The sequence below is a fragment of the Hemitrygon akajei genome, chromosome 5 (genome assembly GCF_048418815.1).
Source record: "Hemitrygon akajei chromosome 5, sHemAka1.3, whole genome shotgun sequence".
Lineage (NCBI taxonomy): Eukaryota > Metazoa > Chordata > Chondrichthyes > Myliobatiformes > Dasyatidae > Hemitrygon > Hemitrygon akajei.
The window spans coordinates 169,802,193-169,809,331 of NC_133128.1; the positions used below are offsets into that span (position 1 = coordinate 169,802,193).

The 7,139-nt window shown below is 41.4% G+C and overlaps 1 long non-coding RNA gene across 1 annotated transcript; it reads left to right on the forward strand.

Annotated features, from left to right (window-relative positions):
* The first annotated feature begins 3,444 nt into the window (after positions 1-3,444).
* On the forward strand, positions 3,445-6,924 carry LOC140727399 (uncharacterized). Its single transcript, XR_012098843.1, has 3 exons — positions 3,445-3,583; positions 5,190-5,247; positions 6,750-6,924. It is a non-coding gene; the product is annotated as an uncharacterized lncRNA (long non-coding RNA).
* The last annotated feature ends 215 nt before the right edge of the window (positions 6,925-7,139 follow it).

The window sequence follows — 7,139 nt, forward strand, 5'->3', positions numbered from 1 at the left end:
CATGAACGGGGATTACATAATACTTAATTTTATTCTCAATTTCACTGTCTCCATTGCTGTAAGATCAAATCAAAACTGAGGTGTGGGTTTATCAGTGGTAGATGACATTTGAACTACATTAGGTGCCAGACAGAGGCCTTTTCCAAAGGAGTCTAACCAGGACGTTCAATAGCAACATAACTACCAGGTGCCCTACAATCAACTTCGTGCAAATTATTATAGACATGAAACTTAACTGAATGAGCCACATGATCGCATTGACAACAAAACTACATCACAATGAATGTTGGCTCCTGATTTCCCAAACATTTGCACCATCTGCTATCTTTTCACCAGCAGGTCAGGAATAGGACTGAATTGTTTGCCTCTGTTTCAGTTTCCACAGTACTCAAAAAGCTAGTATGCCATTTTAAATATTCCCTTCCATTTCTGCCCCTGCATTCATATGTATTGCCTTCAAATTGCAAGTTGCCATGGATTCATTAACAGCATTTTGCATATTCACATCAAGATCAAAAGCAGGCCTTCACACAGCATGCTCATTCACAAATGTATTCACCCCAAGGACCGCAGCAGTTCAAGAAGAGGGCTCACTATAACTATCCCAAAAATATTACCCAAAGGACATAAATTGCTGGGCTTCCCAGTGACACCAACATCTTTTATATGAGAAACACTATTAACTATGTTACAGATTCAAAAGTATTCCTGTGGATTATCCTGGGTGTTGTTTGGGAAATAAAAGCTTAAGAAAACGTAAAATAACTTAAAATTTCTTCAATGTCAACACTACTGGATTTAAGCTAAGTCATACCAAAAGTTATAAGTATTCTCTCTTCAACCAGAAGTTTGCCATAATTTTTATATTAGACTTACCAACTGTTTAATAATCAAAAGTACAAACTCTGGTTTAATTGTTGAATGACACTAATTATATTTACTTATTCTGTCAGCTCTGATATTATATTTTATCCACATTGTGCATCAGCTTCTGCAAGAGGTGCTATTCATAATAAATTAGTCTGGAAGAAGGCTTCCTATTTAAAGACTGAATTATAAATGACAGTGAAGTAAAACATATTTCAGATCCGATCTTAAGATTGAATTAAATATAACATTATTTATAGCTGAACCCTCCTTATTTCTCTGATAATTTTACTTCTTTACCTCTTCATTGTCATGTTTGTACATTAAGAGTCAGGTCATGAAATTAGATTCAAGTGGTTTGTAAATTCATAGTAATCAGAAAGCAAGTAATAGAAGCAATGCAATTACAGTGTGACAAGTGGTGCCAAGTCCATTAATACTCCAAGATTAGATGAGTTTAATATGAGCTTCAGATTTATCACATTGCCTTTTTGAGAGTCAGAATGATATGATATCGACATAATTTTTTCACGGTGCGGATTTGGATAGGAGCTCTTGCAATGCTCCTCTCTATTTCAATTTGCTCCCTTTCCTGAGGGTTGTAAGTCATATATAGGATTGCATTTCCATCAATCTTTCACTATCCTTTCTGTGGGCATTTACTTGAATTTGTAAATTTAGGCAGCAAATGTCAATGGTCTACAGTTAGATCGTAGGTGGACCTCATTGTTGAGTAAGGCAATTATTTGCATAATATCCTGACTCGTGTTTTCTGGTTGGCATCCTAAATTGGAAGCTTTTCTCAGTCCTGCAGCCTTTTCATTGTCCTGACTCGTATCAGAGATCTGATCACGTGTCTCCTGGCTCAAATGCAGAGCATGGTGAAGTTCATTCTCTATCAGATGTATACTATGTAGTACCAGCTGTACACTTACAATTCTCAAATTTGATTCAGTGGAAATCCTTGACGCTCGATTTATCGCAGATACAGTGATCTTTAAAGAGTCTAATTACAGTGAACACAACTCAGAGCTTGGAGACCAAGTCCTGTTTTCACCGTGGGCTTGCTGTTGTAGAATTCTCTTTTTTAATTAGAGAATGTTAAGAGCAGATCCCACTGATGAGAACTGGGCACCATACATTGTTGTGGGCCATCAGTAACGGCAGGATGAAACATGATCACAATCAGAACCCTTCATGCTAAGTGAGCAACACTGGTTCATTCAGAGTAGCTGGGCAAATTTGGAGCAGCAGGTGATGCGTTTGAAAATAAGGTAGCAAACTGATGAAGTTACTCTACAAGACCTTATGTAATCAATGTCTATAAACAGCCATACGTCCAGTTGTGTATGGTAATGGATGAAAAGCAACTCAGGGGAAGCAGAGATTCCGTGAATGCCTCATGCTAGCACAAATACTCCTCCATCCTTACAGCCATTCTCAGCCATGTGAAAGATCCTAATGGGTCTACTCCTGAACTCCACACCTTCACAGATGCCACTCTTTAAACAATAAGCACTCATGATATAAAGAAGCAGTATTGTCAGGCTGCAGCACACTTCTTGTGGAAGCTTACTCTGTGTTTAGGCATCACTACAGTTGTGGAAGCAAATGTAGTGTAAATGTCACAAATGTAGTGTAAATATTACAGTGTAAATGTCACAAATGTAGTGTAAATATTATAGTGTAAATGTCACAAATGTAGTGTAAATGTAATGTAATGTGTAATGCAAACATACTTTTGGAAGCTCACTCTGTGTTCAGGCATCACTACATTTTTATCCTTTTCCACTGGTTTCAATATCTGTTCTAATCATTTTGTGCATGCATGCACCGTAACATTGTTCCACAATTTTGTAGGTTAATAATCCATGATTACAAGCTCAGACAATGATCATCAGGAATGTTATCTCTCACGTACACTTTGAAGTAATCCACAAACTCGGATACTTTTCTCCCAGAGCCTATGTTGCATTCATTAACAACTGTGAATCACATCGGGCTGAATACTAATCAGTGTGTAACATCACTGATAACTGGTCCCCAAACAAATGCAGATCTATCTATATCTAGTTCCCAGGCTGGGACAACTGATACTGTACGTCAAGCTTGAATATTGTAGAAAAACTCCTCTTGAACATCTGCATTGCATCTGATCAAAACCTTTACTGAAGTTTCAGGAAAACAATGTCTTCCTTAATTTCCAATCTTCCATGTTTTCTTTGAAAGATTGTAATCGAGATAGTAAAATAATTTGCCTCTTTTATTTATGCCATATTAAATATTGATATCATACCTTTCCCATGTAGGTAATCACTAATTATTCATGTGTTCTTTCTTACTGAAATCATATTAATCTGTCTTAATGGCCAGGATTTTGCTGGTAAATCCTGCTGGACATGTAACTGTTTAAATGAAGGATACCTTTGACCTCCGTGTCTCTGTGTTGTCAAGTGTGGAAGTTCCCAATTTACCCTCAGATTCAAACATCTGGTCACCCAATTTGTTCCTGTGCTGGGGAAAACTGGCTCTCAAATCCTCTTACATCGATGATTTCATTGAACTTTGTAGGACCAAGGAGAAGATAACAAAAGGGAAAGTCATAAAAACGGAAAATGCTGGAAACTTGGCTGCTTGGACACCTTCTGTGGAAAAAGAAACAAAGTTCATGTCAAGGATCGTTCAGCAGAACTGGAAAAGAGAGAAAACTTATTTGGTATTAACTTGGAGAGAGGATGGGGGAGGGACGGATAGAGTAAACGGAATGACTCAGCTAGGGTGTGGCCAGAGACGGCAGTTCAACCTGTGAAACTGGGGCAGATGAAGTAAAGAGAGAAGAACTGAGCCAATATCACAGATAGATAAAAATTAAAAAGCAAAAAAAAAACTGCAGATACTTGAAATCAAGAGTACAAACAGAAAGTGCAGGAAATACTCTGCAGGTCAGGTCACATAAGTGGAAGAGAAACAGCATTTCTGACACAAAATGCTGGAGGAACTCAGCAGGCCAGGCAGCATCTATGGAAAAAAGTACAGTCGACATTTTGGCAGAAACCTTTTGGCTGGAATGGAGGAAAAAAGCTGAGGAGTAGATTTAAAAGGTGGGGGTAGGGGAGAGAGAGCCATCAGGTGAAAGGTGAAACCTGAAGGGGAAGGGATGAAGTAAAGAGCTGGGAAGTTGATTGGTGAAAGAGACAGAAGGCCATGGAAGAAAGAAAAAGGGGAAAGGAACATCAGAGGGAGGTGAAGGGTGGGCAAGGAGATGAGGTGAGAGAGGGAAAAGGGGATGGAAAATGGAGAAGTGGGGGGGGGGTGGTTTTGAGAAATCGATGTTCATGCCATCAGGTTGGAGGCTACCCAGAAGGAATATAAGGTGTTGTTCCTCCAACCTAAGTGTGGCCTCATCACGACAGTAGAGGAGGCCATGGATGGACATATCGGAATTGGAATGGGAAGTGGAATTAAAACGGATGGCCGCTGGGAGATCCTGCTTGTTTTGGCTGAACTGGGATACTTGGCAAAACGGTCTCCCAATCTACATTGGGTCTCACCAACGTACAGGAGGTTACACCCTAGGGAACACTGAACACGGGAAATGACCCCAATAGACACTCAGGTGAAATGTCGCCTCACCTGGAAAGACTGTTTAGGGCCCTGAATGGTAGTGAGGGAGGAGGTGTAGGTGCAAGCGTAGCACTTGTTCTGCTTGCAAGGATAAGCGCCAGGAGGGAGATCATTGGGGAGGGACGAATGGACAAGGGAGTCACGTAGGAAGCAATCTTGCAGAAAGCAGAAAGTGGGGGGAGTGTGGGGAGGGAAAGATGTGCTTATTGGTGGGATCCTGTTGGAGGTGGCAGGAGTTCAGAGAATTATGTGCTGGACGCAGAGGCTGGTGGGGTGGTAGGTAAAGACAAGAGGAACCCTAAACCTGGAAGGGTGGCAAGAGGATGGGGTAAGAGCAGACATGTATGGAATGGAAGAGACGCAGTTGAGGGCAGCATTGATGGGGTGGAGGAAGGGAAACCCCTTTCTTTGAAAAAGGAGGACATCTCCTTCGTTCTAGAATGAAAAGCCTCATCCTGAGAGCAGATGAGGTGGAGACAGATGAACTGAGTGAAGGGGATCTCAGAGCAAATGCTGAGTTCCTCCGGCATTTTGTGTGTGCTGCTCGGATTTCCAGCATCTGCAGATTTTCTCTTGTTTGTGATTTGGTTAACATTTCTGTCATTGGGTCTTCAGCCAGAAACGTTAACTCTGTTTCTCTTCTCATAAATGCAGCCGGAAGTGCCGAGTAATTCTAGCGTTTTCTCTTTTTGTTACAGTCCAGTGCTGATGCAAACGGAGAAAATGTCAGAAGAAAGCAACATGTCCATACTGAAGGTGAGGTGCTTTCTCTTAAGTTGCAATTGGTCTTCAAGTTTGAGTTCAAGTTTATTGCTATTCAGCCACATACATGTATACTGCCAAATGAAACAACATTCCTCTGCAATGAGCTGCACAACACGGTACACGTAACTCACCGATGACACAAAGTAAATCACCACCAACAAATTAACAATGAATAAGATAGTCCAGAAGATTGACAATTAGCATAAGGTGTATTTACGACACAAGTTACAATGTGTCATGAATGTCCCCCGCGCTGCATAATTGATGAGACCTGCGTGGAGGCAGGGAGTTCAATAGTCTCACAGCCTGAAGGAAGAGGCTGTTTCCCATCCCCACAGTCCTTGTCCTAATGCTACGGTACCTCCTGCCTGATAGTAGGGAGTCAAAGAGATTGTGGGACGGAAGGAAGGGCACCTTGGCAATGCTAAGGGCCCTGCGTACATGGTGCTCGTGATAAATATCTTGGATGGGTGGTAGGGCAACCCCGATGATCCTCTCAGAACTCCTCATAATACTTTGTAGTGTCTAGTGATCAAGTTCATTGCAATTCCTGTACCAGACCACGATGCAGCAGGCACTCTTGACAGTGCTTCTGTAATAATTGGTTAGAATGGGGGGTGGGAGGGCAAACCTCGCCCACCATAATCTCCTCAGGAATTGGAGACACGGCAGTGCTCACTTGACTAAAGAAGTGGTGTTGAGGAACCAGGTTAGATCGCCCATTATGTACATTCACAGTAGCTTCATTACAACGATGCAGAAGATAAATATGCCAGGGTGGGATAGAGAATTAATGCGGTCTGCAACTGGACTCCCCGCTCTTCATTCATTCCTTCTGGCAATGGACTGAACTTAATTCCTCAGCAAATTATTACTCAGCCTGTCTCTGATTTCTCCAGTGTGGAGGAAACTACATTGTGAGCACTAAACGCTGTACACTAGGTTTCTGCTGCATCGGGGAGGACTGATTAGGTCCCTGGATGGCGGGAAGGGATAAAGTACAAGGGCAGATGCTACGTCACCTGTGGCTCCTTGTTAAGGGGAGTGTTTACTGGAGTGGGAAGAGTGCACCTGGGAGTTGTGGAGGGTGAAGTACATTTGGAACACTGAAAGGGCAGAGGAGGGGAAGATGCATAAGGACATAAGAAACAGAGGGAGAAACAGGACATTTAACCTGTCAAGCTTGCTCTGCCATTCAATAAGCTGGCTGTGGACTCCGTTCCACCTACCTGACTTTTCCCTATTTCCTTTAATTCCCCTGCTGTGCAAAAATCTAGCTGTCTTAAATATATTTCGACCCATCTCCATCCACTCACTATAAGACTGAAACAAGGACTGTTCCATATATCCCACATCTCAAATGGATTGGGGTAGATCTCAGGATGTGCTTCTCTTCCCAAGGAAATGTAGTAGATCAGCAGAACAAACGTGGCTGATGGCTGCTGATTTACTGGATAATGTCAAGTGAGACCCAAATATTTATCTGATTACAGGAGTGACCACCTTCAAGGACATGCGGTGTAATTGGTAACAAAAACATTGGACAACAATTTTTTTCGCAAGTGATGCTTTCTCAGGTTTTTTTTTGTTTATGATGGACTGCCTGAAGCTGAATACAAATATAATTTCAAACTACCTGTATCACATAGGAATTTGGAGAAACAATAAATTAACTTTGATTGAATATAATGTGTTTAATTGTATAATAGTGCTGATGCTTTGCAATAGTTCAACTAAGCTAAAAATGATTTGTTGATGATTTTCATTTGCACTTAGAGTTAATGTCTAGGGCTTCTTGCTTAAGTGTCCAACAATAATCAGCCAGCAATGATGGATTCCAGTTGCCCTAATACCATTTCTCCATGACTGCAATGTCCTGGTGA